Consider the following 19,961-nt stretch of genomic DNA (forward strand, 5'->3'; position numbering starts at 1 on the left):
CCTGACCTCACTTGAATTAAAAACGGTGATGCAAAGTGCTCTGCCAACTCACTGTTCAAGAAGCAACCAATTTCTAGCGGGCAATTATGGATAGTCAAGAAATGCTGGTAATTCCATAACTGGGGAGACACTTAAAGATTCAACCATATTAGTGTATCTGAAGTTACAGAGTCTGGGGGATGGGATATTTCCTTTCCTGATGGTGATTAGTGAACCGTTTTGAACAAAAGGGAAGTGGATTGTCACCATCCACCCTGACAGCCACCAATGCAGCTGAACCTGTGATCACAGTGGAGGAGGTAAGATCAGTCTTCCGGAGAGTGAACACGAGGAAAGCACCTGGCCCAGATGGTGTTCCAGGCCGTGTGCTCAGATCTTGTGCTGATCAGCTGGCAGAAGTATTTGCGGACATATTCAACCTCTCCCTGCTTCAATCTCAGGTTCCCTTCTGTTTTAGGAAGACCACTATCATCCTGGTACCAAAGAAAAGCAAGGTAACATGCCTCAATGACTACTGACCAGTGGCTCTGATATCCACCATCATGAAGTGCTTTGAGAGGTTGGTCATGGCACGCATCAGCTCCAGCCTCCCAGACAACCTGGACCCACTGCAATTCGCCTATTGGTGAAACAAGTCTACAGCAGATGCCCTCTCCCTGGCCCTACACTCAGCTCTGGAGCATCTGGACAGTAAAGACACATACGTTAGACTATTGTTTATTGACTACAGCTCTGCCTTCAATACAATAATTCCAAGCAAATTTGTCACCAAATTCCAAGACCTAGGACTCGACACCTCCCTCTGTAACTGGATCCTTGACTTTCTAACAAACAGACCTCAATCAGTGAGGATAGGCAGCAATACCTCCGGCAAGATTATGCTCAACACTGGTGCCCCACAAGGCTGCGTCCTCAGCCCTCTACTCCCTATACACTCATGACTGTGTGGCCAGATTCTGCTCTAACTCCATCTACAAGTTTGCAGATGATACCACTGTTGTAGGCCGTATCTCAAACAGCGATGAGTCGGAGTACAGGAAGGAGATAGAGAGCTTAGTGAAATGGTGTCATGACAACAACTTTGCCCTCAATGTCAACAAAACAAAAGAGCTGGTCATTGACTTCAGGAAAGGGGGCGGTGTACATGCACCTGTCTACATCAATGGTGCTGAGGTTGAGAGGGTTGAGAGCTTCAAATTCTTGGGAGTGAACATCACCAACAGCCTGTCCTGGTCAAATCATGTAGATGCCACGGCCAAGAAAGCTTACGAGCACCTCTGCTTCCTCAGGAGGCTAAAGAAATTTGGTTTGTCCCCTTTGACTCTCACCAACTTTGGCGATGCACCATAGAAAGCATCCTATCTGGATGGATCACGGCTTGGTATGGCAACTGCTCTGCCCAGGACTGCAAGAAGCTGCAGAGAGTTGTGGACACAGCCCAGTGCATCACAGACAACAGCCTCCCCTCCTTGGTCTATACCTATTGTAGTCTTGGTGTAGCAGCCAGCATAATCAAAGACCCCACCCACCCGGGACATTCTCTCTTCTCTCCTCTTCCATCAGGTAGAAGATACAAGAGCCCGAGGGCACGTACCACCAGACTTAAGGACAGTTTCTGCCCCACTGTGATAAGACTATTGAACAGTTCCCTTATACAATGAGATGGACTCTGACCTCACGATCTACCTTGTTGTGACCTCGCACCTTATTGCACTGCACTTTCTCTGTAGCTGTTACACTTTTTTACTGTTATTGTTTTTACCTGTACTACATCAATGCACTCTGTACTAACTCAATGTAACTGCACTGTGTAATGAATTGACCTATACGATCGGTTTGTAAGACAAGTTTTTCACTGTACCTCGGTACAAGCAACAATAATAAACCAATACCAGATGGGCTTTTAAGATGAGTTGTACTGCGATGGTTGGCAGCACTGATCTGATCATTTTTTTTCCCCCAGATTTAATTAATTGAACAATAAGCTGCTGTGGTGGGATTCAAATTTATGTCTCTGGGTGGTCAATTAGCCCAGTAACTCTTTCCAAAAGTTTGTTTTATTAAGTCATTAAAAAGGTCTTTCCAAATCTGCATTTTTCCTGAAGGAAATTAGTGGAACCCATTCAGAGTAAGTGGCAATCTCTGCCAATTTGCTGATGAATACAGTGGAAATGCTGTGCAGTGGAGTGTATGGGAGCAGTTGGTGATTTCTTTATCATCACTGCCCTTTCATTATTGGGGCAATTTGATGCTTTAAATGGATAGTGAGACAGCCAGGCTTTACAGAGTCCTGCACAATCTAATGGAGCCTCTTTTAATCTATGTTACAGATAACAGTCCAAACACACATCACAGAGGGCTCCATTATGTGTGTGTTCTCATTAAAAGAGATCATGTCCCATTTAATTCACCAGTCTCTTTGTTTAAATCCATTAAAAGAGTGGTGTTATCTCCTCACTGGAGACATGTGGTGAGTCTCCCACTTTTACGGCTATTCATCCAAGAATTCCTTGTTGTTAAATCTAATGACTTTTTTTGGCCCTATAAGATGAACACATTCACAGCACCACCTACAACTGAGAAAGTAACTGCTTTCTCTGCTGCTGCTACCATAGAATCAGAATCAGAATCATATTTATTATCACTGACTTAGATGACGTGAAATTTGTTGTTTTGCGGCAGTAGTACAGTGCAAAGATATAAAATTACTATAAATTACAAAAATAAATAAATAGTGCAAAAACAAAAGGAATAACAAGGTAGCGTTCATGGGTTCATGGACTGTTCAGAACTCTGATGGTGGAGGGGAAGAAGCTGTTCCTGAATCATTGGGTGTGGGTCTTCAGGCTCCTGTACCTCCTCCCTGATGGTAGTAACAGGAAAAGGGCACGTCTCAGATGGTGAGGGTCCTTAGTGATGGATGCCACCTTCTTGAGGGTCCTCGATGGGGTGGGGGGGTGGGGTTTGTGTCTTTGATAGAGCTGGCTGAGTCGACAACCCTCTGCAGCCTCTGGCGATCCTGTGGATTGAAGCCTCCGTACCAGGTGGTGATGCAATCAGTTAGAACGCTTTCCAAAGTACATCTATAGAAACCTATAATAGTCTATGGTGACATACCAAATTTCCTCAAACTCCTAATGAAGTGTATGTTTGGCATAGTTCCTACCTCATGTGATTAAACATGTAAGCATCAAAACACAGAAAAAAACACTTTAAAAGAGAAATTTTAAGTGAATGCAAAATACCACAAAGTCAGGCGCTTAGCAGCAACCAAGGGTTAGCTGGAAGGCAGTTTACTGGCTGTTTCTGTCCTAAATGCTAAATATATAATCTTTATTTCATTTACACATCTGTATTTTTTTAAAAATAAAGCAGACTTTATTTCAGCTTTCCCAGCTTGCATTGAGAAAGAACAAATTGTGGTCTCAATCAATCAGTAAGCTCTAAAATAAAGCAGTGTTATTCTCAACCCTGAGATCTGGTAAACTCAATCTTGAAACTAAGATTTAAAATTACCTCTTTTCATAAGTAGTCGTTCTGATGAAGGGTTACGGACCTGAAACTTTAACTATTTCTCTCTCCGCAGATGCTGTCTCACCTGCTGAGTGTTTCCAGCGATACCTGTTTTTATTTTGGATTTCAAGCATATGCAGTTTTTGATATTCATTTAAAATTCCAGCTACAATTGACGGCAATAACTTCCAACACTGCTGGTTGAATAGACTTTGTCCACTCTCCAGGATTGTCCCAGAATCCCGGGGGATTGAAAATTACTCTCCCAGACACTACCACAGAAACTTCCAGGGGAAGTTAGAGGGGCATTGAGAAAGAGTTCCATCAATTAGATATAAGATTACTGGAGACACAAGAGATTGCAGATGCTGGAATCAACTGAGTCAATCTGAATGAAACTGAATCAATTGAGTCCTGATGCAGGGTTTCAACCCAAAACATCGACAATTCCTTTCCTCCCACAGATGCTGCTCGACCCGCTGAGTTCCTCCAGCAGATTGTCTGTTGCATAAAATTACTGGAGATGGGTGAAAGTACACTTTGACTGGTGTGTGGTTCTTGGGAGGAGGTAATGTGATGTGGCTAATGGGAGTTGAAGACTGGAGCTGAATCTGATTAGAAAGAACTTTGGGGGTACATTTCCTTTTGCACACTTCTTCCAAAATTTGCTCTTTTGACCCCATTGCACACCATCTCTTCATCCAAAGCACAGGCCTTTGAAAATGACTATATCAGAAAATGCTCAGCAGGTCAAGAAGGATCTGTGGAAAGACTTCTTATGAGGGGTCTTCAACCTGAATCAGTGACTCCATGCCTGAGTGCTTCTCAGGGTTTTTTTGTGTGTGTCAGATTTCCAGCATCCATGCTTTATTTGATTTTCTTTCAAAATGACTGCAGGTCAAGATCTGTGAATGGCAACCCTCCTCCTGTTTACCCCTCTCCCTCAAAGGGGATGTGCATGTGTAACCAGGGAGGTTTCTCTGTCAGGTCTCTCCCCAGGATACATGGTGAGGATAAGCAACTGTACATGGAGAGTGAAAAACGCTAAATTTCTTTGCTTACAATAATGAAATTTCCTTCACTTGATCTGATTCAGCCATTGAAAAAAGTCTGAGCAATATTGTAAGCTACTTGTTAAGTAGTTTTGCATCTTACATGTCTCAAAAAGGAAAGGTATTCATGCAACCGTATAATTTTGAAGTGTGTTATTTTGCGAACACAAGACGAGCAGATTGTCATAAAAACCCGCCTGGTTCACTAATATCCTTCAGGGGAGGGAATCTGCTGGCCTTACCCAGTCTGGCTTTGATATAACTGCAGACCCACCAATGTGGTTGACTCTTTTCAGTTCAGGCAGATGGACAGTAACTCCTAGCATCACAAGCGGCATCATATCCCGTGAACATACAATATAAATCATACCTACTTCCTTAATCTGCATCTCAAATCTTATTTTCAGCCCTTTCGACCAATAAGATTGTAAAGTTGATTATCTTATGTTGAAGTTTGCTTAATAAATACAACCATGTACTTGACGTGTACATTATAAGATCTTGAGAGCTTTTGTAACTAATAATGGGATTGATAGCAATGCACTTCAGCAGTTGACATTTGTGTGGACTCTTTCAAGGTATGTATTTACATGTGGATCTTGTGACAAGATTAATGTAGGAGGATTCACAATATATATTTCATTGACTTATTAAACTGCCTGACTCTTCCTTCCTGTTTAATGTTGAACATGGTGTTTGTGGAATCCATTTCCAGATTACTTATTTTTTCATGTTGTACAGTTCATGTATAAAACTGATTACCGATCATTGTGTTCCTAACAAATAAAAAAAACGTTGAAGTGATCTATGCTCGGTGCAGTAGCTTTTCTCTTACCCTCGTATGTAATACTGATGAGGATACGGGATCAAGAATTTTTTCAATGGAAGTATGCAGTTTATTAATTAGGTTGTTTCAACAAACACGTGAGCCTTTGGTTTAACTCTGCACGCCATTATTATTTGTGTAAACTTCCCCAGCCCCTGCACTTAGCCATCTCCAATACCGGTCTTTCAGCATAGAACAGTGCAGCACAGGAAGAGGCCCTTTAGCTCCTGATATTGTGCTGAACTAATTAAACTAGCAATTAAATACCTAACTAAACTAATCCCTTCTGTTTACATAATGTCCATATCCCTCCATTCTCTGCACATTCACGTGCCTCTTGAGAATCCTCCATTTACATTGCTCAGCTGTTAGTAGCCATGTATCCAACGGCCTAACTTCTCCAATTCTCTCCCTAAATACCTCTCCTTTAAACTTCTCTAAAAACCTACATTTTTGCCAAAGCTTTTGATCTTTTGTCCTTAATACCTATCAGTATCAAGTTTTGTTTGATATTGTATTGGGACATTTTACTGTCCCAACTGATATTTTGATCATGTATTTGGACATGAAAAAAGCTATATAAATACATGCAACCACCCTGGTGTTAATTAAAACATACAAATGTTTGTACAGTGTTTGCATACAAATGTTTGTACAGTGAATTGACCTGTACGATCGGTTTGTAAGACAAGCTTTTCACTGTACCTTGGTACAAGTGACAAATAATAAACCAATACCAAAATACACTGATACGTTCCTTACAATTTCAATCCATTTCTGTTACCAACCCGTGCAAAGAATTCCATCAAGCAGTTAATGGGATGTTTTATAGACTTATAACATTGACAACAGATCAGAAGCTGCTATTTACAATAGCCCCTACACTGCCTTCCCTATTGGCTTCACAAGGGATGGTACTGCACGTAAGGGAAACTCCAAGGGCTTCAGATTCTAGCATGTGCTGTCTCTTGTGTCTGTAATATGTATTCCTCTTTCTGTCAACATTTTTTTAATAATAGCATCATAACATGCAAATCCTGTGTGCTGACATTTCATGGGGGCTGCTCTCTTTATTAATGATATTAATGATCGCCACTGATACCAAATTTAGAACTCGTCTAATTTTTTTCTCCCATCGATGACTAAATGAAGTTCTAGACCATGAGGCATAGATAGGGTATCTAGAGTCTTTTTTCCTAGGGTAGGGTATGGCATAAGTTTAAGGTGAGAGAGGAAAAATTTAAGGGAGACCTGAGGGGCAAGATTTTCATACAAAGGGTGGTAGATACATAGAATGAGCTGCCAGAGGACATAGTAGAGGTGGGTACAATTGGAATTAGTTTATTATTGTCACATGTACCGAGGTACAGTGAAAAACTTGTCTTGTATGCCGTTCATGCGGATCAATTCTTTACACAGTGCATTGAGGTAGTACAAGGGAAAACAATAACAGAATGCATAGAGTAGGGGCATATGGGCCTAATGAGGCCATGTGGGATTAGTGTAGATAATTGGTAATTGGTTTATTATTATCACATGTACTGAGATACAGTGAAAACTTTTGTTTGTGTGCCACCTAGACAGATCATTGCATACATAAGTACATCGAGGTAAGATATCTTTATTAGTCACATGTACATCGAAACACACAGTGAAATGCATCTTTTGCATAGAGTGTTCTGGGGCAGCCCGCAAGTGTCGCCACGCTTCCAGCGCCAACATAGCATGCCCACAACTTCCTAACCCGTACGTCTTTGGAATGTGGGAGGAAACCGGAGCACCCGGAGGAAACCCACGCAGACACGGGGAGAATGTACAAACTCCTTACAGACAGTGGCGGGAATTGAACCGGGGTAGCTGTCGCTGTATTGGTGTTATGCTAACCCAAGAGGCTGCCCAAATAGTACAAAACGAAAAGAAAACCGAATGCAGAATATAGTGAAACAGTTACAGAGAAGTTGCAGTGCAGGTAAACAAATAAGGTGCAAGGGCAATGACGAGGTAGACTGAGAGATCAAGAGTTCATTTTTCTTGTATGAGAGTCTTATAAGAGGCATTAAGTTCAAAAGTCAGGAAGTTATCTTGCAGTTTTACAAAACTCTGGTTAAGCCACATCTGGAGTATTGCATTCAATTCTGGTCACCCCATTATAGGAAGGACGTGGAGGCTTTGGAGAGGATGCAGAAGAAGTTTGCAAGGATGTTGCCTTGATTAGAGGGTATGTGCTATAAGGAGAGGTTGGACAAACTCGAGTTGCTTTCTCTGGAGTGAGCGGCTGAGGCTGAGGAGAGATCGGATAAAAGATTATAAAATTATGAGAGGCATGGATAGAATAGACAGACGGTATCTTTTTCCCAGGGTCAAAATGTCTAATACCAGAGGGCATGCATTTAATGTGAGAGGGGTAAGTTCAGAGGAGATGTGGGGGACAGGATTTTGTTTACACAGAGAGTGGTGGGTGCCTGGACTGCGCTGCCAAGGAGGCAGATGCGATAGAGGTGTTTAAGAGGCTCTTCGATAGGCACATGAATATGCAGAGAATGGAGGGATATGGACCATGTCCAGGCAGAAGGGATTAGTTTTCATCAGCTTAATTAGTTCAGCACAACATTGTGGGCTGAAGGGCCTGTTCCTGTGCTGTACTGTTCGATGAGATCTGAAGGACAGGTTTTTCACACAGAGGGTGGTGGGTATATGGAACGAGCTGCCAGAGGAAGTGGTAGAGGCAGCTACAATTACAAAGTTTATAAGATAAGATATCTTTATTAGTCACATGTACATCGAAACGCAGTGAAATGCATTTTTGCGTAGAGTGTTCTGGGGGGCAGCCCGCAAGTGTCACCACGCTTCCGGCGCCAACATAGCATGCCCACAACTTCCTAACCCGTACGTCTTTGGAATGTGGGAGGAAACCGGAGCACCCGGAGGAAACCCACGCAGACACAGGGAGAACGTACAAACTCCTTACAGACAGTGACCGGAATTGAACCTGGGTCGCTGGCGCTGTAACAGCGTTACGCTAACTGCTACACTAACGTGCCTGCCTAAAATTGTGTTGCATCAGCCGGGAATCGAACCCAGGCCTCCCGCGTGGCAGGCAAGAATTCTACCACTGAACCACCGATGCACATATGATATGTGATATGTTATATGACATGTGCTTGGATAGGAAATGACTGGAGGGATATGGGCCAAATGCAGGCAAATGGGATTAGTGTAGATAGGCGTCATGGTCAGCATGGACAAGTTGGGCGGAAGGATGTCTGTTCCTGTGCTGTACAATTCCATGACTTTGGACTATTTCAGTTAGCAAGCACGCCCCAGCCAGCAGCACCCTCATTTCAGAATCAGAAGGCTATGGGTTCCATAATACTTAATCCGGGTTGACACTTCACTGCAGTAACGAGGAGGTGCTGCCCTGCAGAGGGAGCCACCTTAAACCTAGCCTTGCCAGCAGATGGACAAGCTCCCAGATGCTGCTTGCAGAAGCGCTAACACTTACCCTGCAATCACCATCACAGAAACAGATTGCCTGGCCATTTATTTCAATTCTGTTTGTTCACAGCTGTGAGCAACTTGGCTGCCGTGTTTAATCTGTGTTACCACAGCGTGCTGACAGCTTTCCTTGATGCTGATTCTTGGAACAGAAGTGACCTTCCAGCTACATCTCTTGCGGCACCAACCCAGCTGTTGCACCATCAACCACCTCAAGTAGTTGGAGAGTGGATGGCTGTTTAATTTCCTGCATATTTTCACCACATTACGGAGTAGAACACAGTTAACCACAGAGAAATAGCAATTTTGTGAGGGTTTTTGGAGCACTGTCTTGTCTGTGGTGGCTGTGTGCTTTGCTGAAGGCTCTGGAATTCCCTCCGTAAACTTCCAAGCCTCTCTTGCCTCCTTTAAGTCTCTGCTTAATATCTACCCTTTATCACCCAATATCTCTTAATGAAATTTTGTTTGACAATCTTCCAGTGAAGTGCTCCGAGATGTTCTATTATGGTTAAAGTCTTAATAAAAGGTGAACATTATTGTCATTTATATATACAACTGCATAATATCAAAGGATGCCATTTCCTGTAACACAACATCCTGCCATTTAATGCAGACGACTTAATCGCATGAGTTTACAGTCCCATTGCAATTACTGTCATTTTATTCACAACACCTGCCACCAGCAAAAACCTGAAAACAAAATATTGTTCTCCCAAAGCATGTGTCAGGATATATTACACTGAATAACGCAGCTGCAATGTAAATCTCAGAGCTGCCTGCAAACATAGTCAGGTTTGGCCTTTATAGTTCAATATGTCATCCTGACCTCATGATATGCCAAGTGAAAGTCATAGGCTCTTGAATAAACAGCAGCCTTTATATTCTCCACAATATACAACATAGGCTTTCAATTGTTTCACGGTTCCAAAAAAAGAATACTCTTTCAACTTCTCTCAGGGTTCCACGTCACTGGTTCCTGCAGGGAACTGCACACATAAGGATATATGCTCCAAATACATACCACAGAAAACAGTGGGAAGCAGTGGGAAACAATTAGGTTACAGCCCAGAAGCCACTTCAGTACATATATATTTTTTTGCATATCCAATTCACAGCTGTGAGTTAGGAAAGAGAACTCTCACCTCTGAATCATTGTCCCAAAGTTATTGGTGGCAATAGCAATGAAGTTGTCAGGGTTTGCTGTTGTCACTCTGTGAAACCAACAGCAACCTCTGGGGTCCACAACACACAGCTGAACATGGAAGCGTGGATGTTGCTATCAGTAATGCCATGGCCCTCCACAAGGGGTGCTCTTCTTGAGTTTGCAGATGGAACCTGCACAGAAAGCACTGACTGGTTGTGAACACATCTCATAATGAAGACCGATGCAAACACCAAGCTTTATTCAATTAGGAGTAATTAGGTGAGGATTGACCAGTATCCTAAATCATAATTACTGTTGAACAACCTCTCTGGCCCTAAACGACTAACTTTACAGATTTGCAAACTCATTCCCTCAGAAGACCAATTAAAAATTGTAGGATATTTAAAACACTTTTTTTCTTAAAATTTTATGATTATTCAGCTTCTCCCTTAGTCCAATCTTCATTTCAATATCTTTAGCAATAATTACAATAGTGATGTATAATTCCCGGCTTTTTACTTCCTGCTTTGCCGTCTGTGAACATCCTTCCGCCTGATTGGTTGAGCAGTCCACCATCACTGGTGCCAAAGATCTACTTCCAACTGTGCCAGGTGTAAAGGTGATGTCAGGATTGAGGCAATCGACTACTACAGCCTGACCTGAGTGTGTCCAGCTCCTTGATTTAATTTCAGTTTTCCAGCAACTGCTGTATTTTGGTTTTCACTGGCTTTCTAAGTGCCCTGTAACCTTTTCCTTAAATCTGGACCCACCATGTTTCCGACTGACGTCAGGCTAACTCATCCATTGCTTTCTGTTTGCTCTCCCTCTCATTTTTCTTGAATAGTAGAAAATGCTTCCATTCATTGAAAAGGTTTCACAGCCTTTGCCTCCCTCTCAACCCTCCCTCATGTTTCTCCTCCCTACCCACTCCATGATCATAACGTTCCTTCTTTCTCCTTTCATCATCCCCTCCTTTCCTTCTGGTTTCTGCATCCACGTTGTCCACCCATCCTCCTTATCCCCTGACCTTCTAAAGCCATCCACTTCCCCCACCTGGGTCAGGTTAGTGACCTTTTCTCGTACAGTCAGACAGCATAGAAATGAGGCCTTCAGCCCACCATGTACATGTTGACCTTTTTTTTGCCCATCTACCCTATTCCCATTTGCCCATATTAGGCCTGTGTCCTTCTATGCCTTGCCAGTTCAATTACCTGTCTAAGTGTCCCTTAAGCATAGTGATTATATCTTACTCCACCACCTCCTCTGGCAGCGAGTTCCAGACATTAACCACTCTCTGTGTAAAAAAAACTTTCCCCTTGGTATTGGTATATTATTGTTACTTGTACTGAGGTACATTGAAAAACTTGTCTTGCATACCAATCGTACAGGTCAATTCATTACACAGTGCAGTTACATTGAGTTAGTACAGAGTGCATTGAGGTAGTACAGGTAAAAACAATAACAGTAAAGTGTCACAGCTACAGAGAAAGTGCAGTGCAATAAGGTGCAAGGTCACAACAAGGTAGTTCGTGAGGTCAGAGTCCATCTCATCATATAAGGGAACCATTCAATAGTCTTATCACAGTGGGATAGAAGCTGTCCTTAAGTCTGGTGGTACGTACCCTCAGGGTCCTGTATCTTCTACCTGATGGAAGAGCAGAGAAGAGAGAATGACCCAGGTGGGTGGGGTCTTTGCTTATGCTGGCTGCTTCGCCAAGGCAGCGAGAGGTATAGACGGAGTCCAAGGAGGGGAGGCTGGTTTTTGTGATGCGCTGGGCTGTGTCGACAACTCTCTGCAGTTTCTTGCGGTCCTGGGCGGAGTATTTGCCATACCAAGCCGCGATGCATCCACCCCTTAAATCCTCTTTAAAACTGTCACCTTAAACCTATACACTCTTGTTTTTAATATTTCTACCATGGGAAAAAGATCCTATCTATGTCTCATAATTTTATATACCTCTACCAGATCACTCCCCAGCCTACTTCTCTCCAGGGAAAACAAGGTCAGCCTATCCCATCTCTCCAAATAATTAAATTCCTCCAATTCAGGCAACATCCTGGTGAATCTCCTCTCTAGTGCAATCACATCCTTCCTATAGTGTGGTGACCAGATGATTCTCTCATCTCATCCTACTGGTAATAAAGACAACATCTGATTTCTCCACATGCAATTCCATGCAAGATTGACCAGTAAAAATAAATGAGCACATGAACTCAGTGAACACATCTGCAGTTCCATCAGGAAGGCTGAGTGCATGGGTTCACCTGCTGGGTAACACGCATTGTCTTGGAGACACAAGAGACTGCAGATTGCTGGAATCTGGAGCAACAAACGATCTGAGGAACTCAGTGGGTCGAGCAGCATCTGTGGGGGGTGGGGGGGGGGGAAGGAATTGTCGACGTTTCGGGTGGAAACCCTGCAGTAGGACTGAGAGTGGAGGGGGGAGGTAGTCAGTATAGAGAGGGGAAGGGGATGGTGAGACAGGAGTCCGAGATGATTGGTGGACTGAGGAGGGGTGCAAGATGACAGGCAGGTAGTGCCGGGTAGGGGAGGGGAGTGGGGGTGGAGTTGGGAAGCAGTGGCAGGTGAATGAGAGATGGAGGCAGACAGAGAGAGAGAGAAGAAAATAATATTGAGAGACAAATGGAGCAAGTTTGGAGCACATGTTGTCTTCTTTTTACCACCAAGCATATATCGCGTGGCCTGATGTAGTGTTGTTCCAACACTGCTATTCTGTAGTTGGAATGACTGTACTTGGGTTGTTTTCTCTGGAGCGTCAGAGGCTGAGGGGAGACCTGATAGAAGTTTATAAAATTCTGAGAGGTGTAGACAGGGTAGACAGTCTTTTTCCCAGGGCAGAAATATCAAGTACTAGAGGACATGCATTTAAGGTGAGAGGGGGAAAGTTTAAAGGAGATGTGCAGGGCAAGTTTTTTTTACAGAGAGTGGCGGGTGTGTGGAATGGGCTGCTGGGGGGACTGGTGGAAGCCGATATGATAGAGGTGTTTATGAGGCTGTTAGCTAGACACAGGAGTATAGGGAATGGAGGGACACGGATCAGGTGCAGGCCGAAGAGAATTTAATTCGGAATCTTGGTCGGCGCAGACATTGTGGGCCAAAGGGCCTGTTCCTGTGCTGTACTGTTCTATGTTCTATGAAGCAGGGTTGGGACTGTGTTACCGGAGAAGGTGGGGGTCTTGTGGTTACAGGTGGGAAAGTTGAGAATGTTTTATTTTAAATCCCCTTTTGCACTGCTGCTAGCTGCTTCACATAATGTGTTGGCAGAGATTCAAAATACCTTAAGCTGAGAAATGATAAATGACATAAGTCAAAACAAAAATAAAGGTGGAAAAGTATGGGAATCAAAGGAATAAAAATTTGTACATTAATTTAAAATATCTTCAGCAGAGAGAAATGGTTTTGACAGAACATCACATGGATTAAGAGCTTTCAAAACGTAGTTATAGTTTTATTCATTGCATTCTTATTTTGGATGCTCTGTGAATGAGGGACCTATATCATATGCAGAAGGCTCGTTGGTGGAATTCAACCTATTTTACTGACCAGCAGAATTTATGGCACCAGGTGCAGCTGTTTCTGCTGGTGTCCAGGGGCTGTTATTTGTCTTTATAAAAGTTACAGGTTTCTGACAGAATTATTAAAGAGAGTCCATGAAGAATATTTGGTGTTTACTGCAGCTGTCAGCAACAAAATACTTCTCGGGGCACTCCATTGTTTTACTGCTGATAAGACTTCTGGATTTAAACTCATTCTTGATGTTTTATTTGCATTTGGACATGCCGCTTGACGTGCCCTAGAGCATACACTTCATTATAACACACAAACACACACTTGGCTTCAACAGAAAGGCAAGAGAAATAGCACCTTAACAAGCACCGACTATTAGACCACTTCAACCAACGTAATAAGGAATGCCATTAAAAGTCTGTCTCTAAAGTCACAATCATTTCATAGTAACTGCTAATTATTTTATTCCTTCTTGAGAGACGTGTTGAAGACGGCAAGGTTTCAAAATTGTGATGAGATAAAGGTGTAGGTTGGAAACAATTTAGCATGAGGCATCTTGAAATTTCTCATATAGTGTAAATGATATGAACAGGATCTCCAGATAGGCAGGGATCCTCAGTGATAAGGTCTCATTTTAAGGGAGCCTTAACTGACAATGAACCAATCAGTTTGTGAGATTAACAAAGCCAACATTGACTCAGGCTTCACCTTTCGATTCCCATGCAATGATTGCCAGAATCATCTTCATAAGAAGGGGGTAAGGTCCAATCCCCATTCTGTTCCTCTGTTGAGAAGGAATTAACTGCTAAGATCAGAAAGGTCAAATGTGCATCTCGTCACACTGGATGGTCACTCTCAATAAACAGGCACCAGTTGCATCTCCTTCTTTAAAGTGAATAAAAGGGTGACAGCTTGGATTCTTGACAATTGAATGACTGAAAAGAACCATTTTAATGAACAAGTGTCACCATATTACACATTAAAATGAAATTTACTACTGTAATAGCAACAATAACCAAACCCCCTAGGGCTTGCTTCATGTGATTGCCTTCCAGTTTGGTTTACTTGCCCTTCCACTGTTGGGAAGTATCTACCAGTTAGCCATTGGAAGGTTGTTTCTTCTCTCTGGAGGGTACAGCAAATGCCCATGATGGTTGACCAAAATGAGCACTTGGCCTATCAGGTCTAGTCACCAACTGCAGCATCTCACTATGGTATAGGTGAGAGTATTGGCTAAGAAATAGTGGTGGGAGGGGTAATGTTGATACCTTGAGGGAGAACAAAGCCTTCGCACTCCACAAGCCCAGCGGAACTCTTCCTGGGATCTGGTGGACAAGGAGTCATTCATCTGCTGTGAGCCAGGTCACACATATGTTAATACTGACTACCTACTCGCACAATACAGCTTTCTCACGGAGTTAGCTTTCTGTTTGCATAGAACTCTGTAAACTGAACCTGATGGACAGAAATCTGCTCCACGGTGCTGTTTCTCTGTTCCCACTGACCCACCAGAAGTTAAGGAAAAAGGCTTTTAAGTTGCTGGGCCGAAGACTTCTGACTCACCATTGGGTTCATATGATCCCAACTGATTTAACTATATCAATTATGTGGTCTGAAATTCCAACAATGTAAAGGCAGTTAACACATGGATCCTGGCTTCTCTCCACTACCCCAATCCTTTCCCTTACACCATGGAGTTAGGGGAGGGATGGTGGGAGGGGAAGAGTGGGTGTTAAATCAAGACCACCAAAAGTGAACAAAACACATTGATAGTCAAAAGTTAAGATTAGTTGTTAATAAAAGCAAACTAATCTCAACTGAAGGACTTGAATAAACCTATCAGAGAAGGACCTTGAGATTAATCCCAAGAGAGAATGAAATAATTGTTGCCCAAGTTGTAGTCAAACGTCAGTCAAGAAAATCTCTGATGTTTAGTAGGGACTTTTGTGTGATTCTTCTTGTACTCAACACATTTTACATGAATGAGGAGGATTATAAGGTATACCACATCAAAGCCATTCTGTTTTAATGCCAAATTTTATTTCACAAAGAGTCAATAGGGCAGTCAGATTACAATACTTTTGCTATTTTGTTTTCAATGGGAAAGAAAGCTCACATATATAGTTAAGGCACTTTTTGATCATCAAAGATAATTAAGTGTTACGAGCAGCAGAGAGTTAATAGTTCGACTGATCTGCATAGCTGCCACGTACTACATTGCAAATAAAAGCATATCTTTGGTTAACAGTCAGGTTGCAAATAGATCCAGATGATTCTGCCATTGCCTCATTAGTAATCTTAACAAATGCAGGCAGGAATGCCCAATGCTCACTTGGTAGTAAGCATGTATTGCATTCTTTAAAAGTCTTTTCTGGTGTATCAGGAGCTACTTATGTTTATGAAGCGCATAGGGGCCAACACTCAGAGACATACCTCTTTTTATGACCACCGACCAGTGGCTCTGACATCCACCATCATGAAGTGCTTTGAGAGGTTGGTCATGGCACACATCAACTCCAGCCTACCAGACAACCTGGACCCACTGCAATTCGCCTATCGGCGAAACAGGTCTACAGCGGATGCCATCTCCCTGGCCCTACACTCAGCTCTGGAGCATCTGGACAGTAAAGATACATACGTTAGACTGTTGTTTATTCACTACAGCTCTGCCTTCAATACAATAATTCCAAGCAAATTTGTCACCAAATTCCGAGACCTAGGACTCAACACCTCCCTCTGTAACTGGATCCTTGACTTTCTAACAAACAGACCTCAATCAGTGAGGATAGGCAGCAATACCTCCAGCACGATTATTCTCAACACTGGTGCCCCACAAGGCTGCGTCCTCAGCCCTCTACTCTAATCCTTATACACTCATGACTGTGTGGCCAGATTCTGCTCTAACTCCATCTACAAGTTTGCAGATGATACCACTGTTGTAGGCCGTATCTCAAACAGCGACGAGTCGGAGTACAGGAAGGAGATAGAGAGCTTAGTGAAATGGTGTCATGACAACAACCTTGCCCTCAATGTCAACAAAACAAAAGAGCTGGTCATTGACTTCAGGAAAGGGGGCGGTGTACATGCACCTGTCTACATCAATGGTGCTGAGGTTGAGAGGGTTGAGAGCTTCAAGTTCCTGGGAGTGAACATCAACAACACCCTGGTCAAATCACGTACATGCCACGGCCAAGAAAGCTCACCAGCACCTCTACTTCCTCAGGAGGCTAAAGAAATTTGGTTTGTCCCCTTTGACTCTCACCAACTTTTACTGATGCACCATAGAAAGCATCCTATCTGGATGTATCATGGCTTGGTATGGCAACTGCTCTGCCCAGGACTGCAAGAAGCTGTAGAGAGTTGTGGACACAGCCCAGTGCATCATGGACACAAGCCTCCCCTCCTTGGACTCTGTCTTTACCTATTGTAGTCTTGGTGTAGCAGCCAGCATAATCAAAGACCCCACCCACCTGGGACATTCTCTCTTCTCTCCTCTTCCATTGGGTAGAAGATGCAGGAGCCTGAGGGCACGTACCACCAGACTTAAGGACAGCTTCTACCCCACTGTGATAAGACTATTGAACGGTTCCCTTATACAATGAGATGGACTATGACCTCACGATTTACCTTGTTGTGACCTTGAACCTTATTGCACTGCACTTTCTCTGTAGCTGTGACACTTCACTCTGTACTGTTATTGTTTTTACCTGTACTACATCAATGCACTTTGTACTAACTCAATGTAACTGCACTATGTAATGAATTGACCTGTACGATCGGTTTGTAAGACAAGCTTTTCACTGTACCTCGGTACAAGTGACAACAATAAACCAACACCAATACCAATAATCTCCTGCTTACTGTGGTGTTGTTCCTCAAAGTAAAATGTACCCGTTGAAAAATGGACATGAACTCAAGGGACTCATAAAATTTTATGTCATTATCTACTAGAAGGCCAACCACTTTAATACAGCAAAGTGTTACTAATGGCAGGAGTGCCATTACTCTGCTGTTGATAGCATTGTCTTAATATAGGAGTGCCTGATCCTGAAATCAAGCGTTCAGGGCTGTTTACTTAAGTATATGAATTATATGCAAGTACAACCTTACAAATGACCTCGGTACATGTGACAACGAAAAAACAATTCCAATAAATGTACACAGTACTCCAGCTGTGACCTAACCGATGTTTTGTAAAACTGTACCATAATCTCCCTGCTTTTATCTGCCTCAGCTCATGAAGGCAACTATCCTGCAACTCTTTTTCACCAATTTATCTACCTGTGCTGCCACCATCGTGGGTCCTTGTACACCAAGGATTCTCTTGTTTCTCCCTACTTCTGAGGCCCTACCATTCATTGTGTATGTCCTAGCCTTAATAGTCCTCCCAAAATGCCTCACCTCACACGCATCAGGTTTAAATTCCATTTGTCCATCTTACCAACTGATCAATATTATCAGTAGAAGGATAGAGTCATACAGCACAGAAACAGGCCCTTTGGCCCAACTCGTCCATGCCGATTGTGTTGCCCAGCGAGGTAGTCCCATCTGCCTGCTTTTGGCCTATAGCCCTCTAAACCTTTCCTAGCCATGTACTTCTCTAGATGGCTTTTAAATGTTGCTAATGTGCTCGCCTCAACCACTATTTCTGGCAGCTCATTCCAAATACGCACCACCCTTTGTGGGAAGAAGCTGCCTCTGGTGTCCCTTTTAAATCTCTCGCCTCTGATCATAAACCTATGCCTTCTTGTTTTTAGCACCCTCTCCCTGGGAAAAAGACTATGTGCTTTCACCCTGTCTATGCCCCTCGTGATCTTGTATACCTCTATCAGGTCACCCCTCAATCTCCTACGTTCCAGGCGAATGAGTCCTGGTCTACGCAACCTCTCCTTGTAACTAACTCAGGCACCCAAATCCAGGCCACATCCTGGTAAATCTTTTCTGCATTCTTTCTAGTTTAGTAACATCTTTCCTATAACAAGGTGACCAAAACTGTACACAATACTCCAAGTGCAGCCTCCACCAATATCTTATATAACTGCAACATAACTTCCCAACTCCTATACTCAATGCCCTGACTGATGAAGGCCTAAGGCTACTCTCCATTTTCCATTCTATGAAGATTGGTAGTCACTGAGAGATCACTATGACTCTCTCTATGACTACCAACTCTCATAGCATCTGTGAACTTAATAATCAAACCTCCTATGTTCACATCCTAATCATGTATGTAACAACAGTAAGGGTCCCAGCACTGATACCTGATTTACCCCACTAGTCATAGACTTCCGATCACAAAAAGAACCCCCCAACCCCCACCACCGCCATCACCCCCTGCCTCCTAGAACCAGGCCAGTTTTGGTCCCAATTTACCAACTTGCCTTGCATTATTTAGTTATCCCTTGGGCTCTAACTTTTTGGTCCAGTCTCCCATGTGGGACCTTGCCAAAGGCCTTTTTGAAGTCCATCCATATCACATCAGCCGTATTTCCCTCATCAATATATAATCTGCATCAATAGTTAAAATCAAAAGCAATCATGTCAATATAGAAAAAGCTCACAAAACCCAAGCTGACCTCTTTCCAACAAAATACGCACTAACGCAATGGATTTCTTTTCTGTAATGGTGGTAAACTGGCCAATTTGATGGCGTCATAAAGTCTTCATTGAGATCCTGTGTGAATTACAAGGGCAAGATAAATGTGGGGAATGGGAGCTTCAACTAAGAACAACATTTCTCTTCCACTTATACTGCTGAAAGGAACATTTGCTAAATAGTGTGGGCACATGCTTCTCTGTGAGTTAATGCTTTCTGAAAAGATCAAGGTGAGGTATTAGCATCCAACTGAGATCTTTATCTTTATCCTCCTTTATCCTAAACAAGTGGAGGTACACAAACAGTCAGGTAAAATAGCTTCCTGAAGAATAAGAGCTCCTGCCAGAATTAGCAGGTAGACTTTGTGTGCATATGAACTATATCCCAGATGGAAGATTAATGGTCCCCATAAACCAAATAAACTAAGCTAATCATTAAAATCAATAGTTCATGTCCAACTTTTAAACATTTGGTGCACTGTGATGGATGTTATGCACCATTATACAGCAGATATCCAAAATTTAGCCTTAATCATGATATGAAAATTACAATACGTTTTCCACAAAATAAGTTAAAGACTGCATGCCTATAAAGGATCTGTGTAAGATACAGCTCTGGAAATTCTGTATTTTCAGAGTAATGATCCATTGACATAGTCATCAGTGTCCATTCACTGTATGGAATGTTCAACTTCCAATTGAAGTATTTAGGGTCTAAAATGGTTCACAGGTTTCAAATAAATTGAAACTCTGTAGAAAGATCGTCATTCATTTTTCATTTCCTCATTTTATCATTCACTTCTGCAT

The 19,961-nt window shown here is 42.7% G+C and overlaps 1 non-coding gene across 1 annotated transcript; it reads right to left on the bottom strand.

Annotated features, from left to right (window-relative positions):
- Positions 1 to 8,447: 8,447 nt before the first annotated feature.
- On the bottom strand, positions 8,448 to 8,518 carry trnag-gcc (transfer RNA glycine (anticodon GCC)). The gene has a single exon. It is a non-coding gene; the product is annotated as a tRNA-Gly (tRNA).
- Positions 8,519 to 19,961: the final 11,443 nt, after the last annotated feature.

The sequence above is a fragment of the Pristis pectinata genome, chromosome 12 (genome assembly GCF_009764475.1).
Source record: "Pristis pectinata isolate sPriPec2 chromosome 12, sPriPec2.1.pri, whole genome shotgun sequence".
NCBI lineage: Eukaryota > Metazoa > Chordata > Chondrichthyes > Rhinopristiformes > Pristidae > Pristis > Pristis pectinata.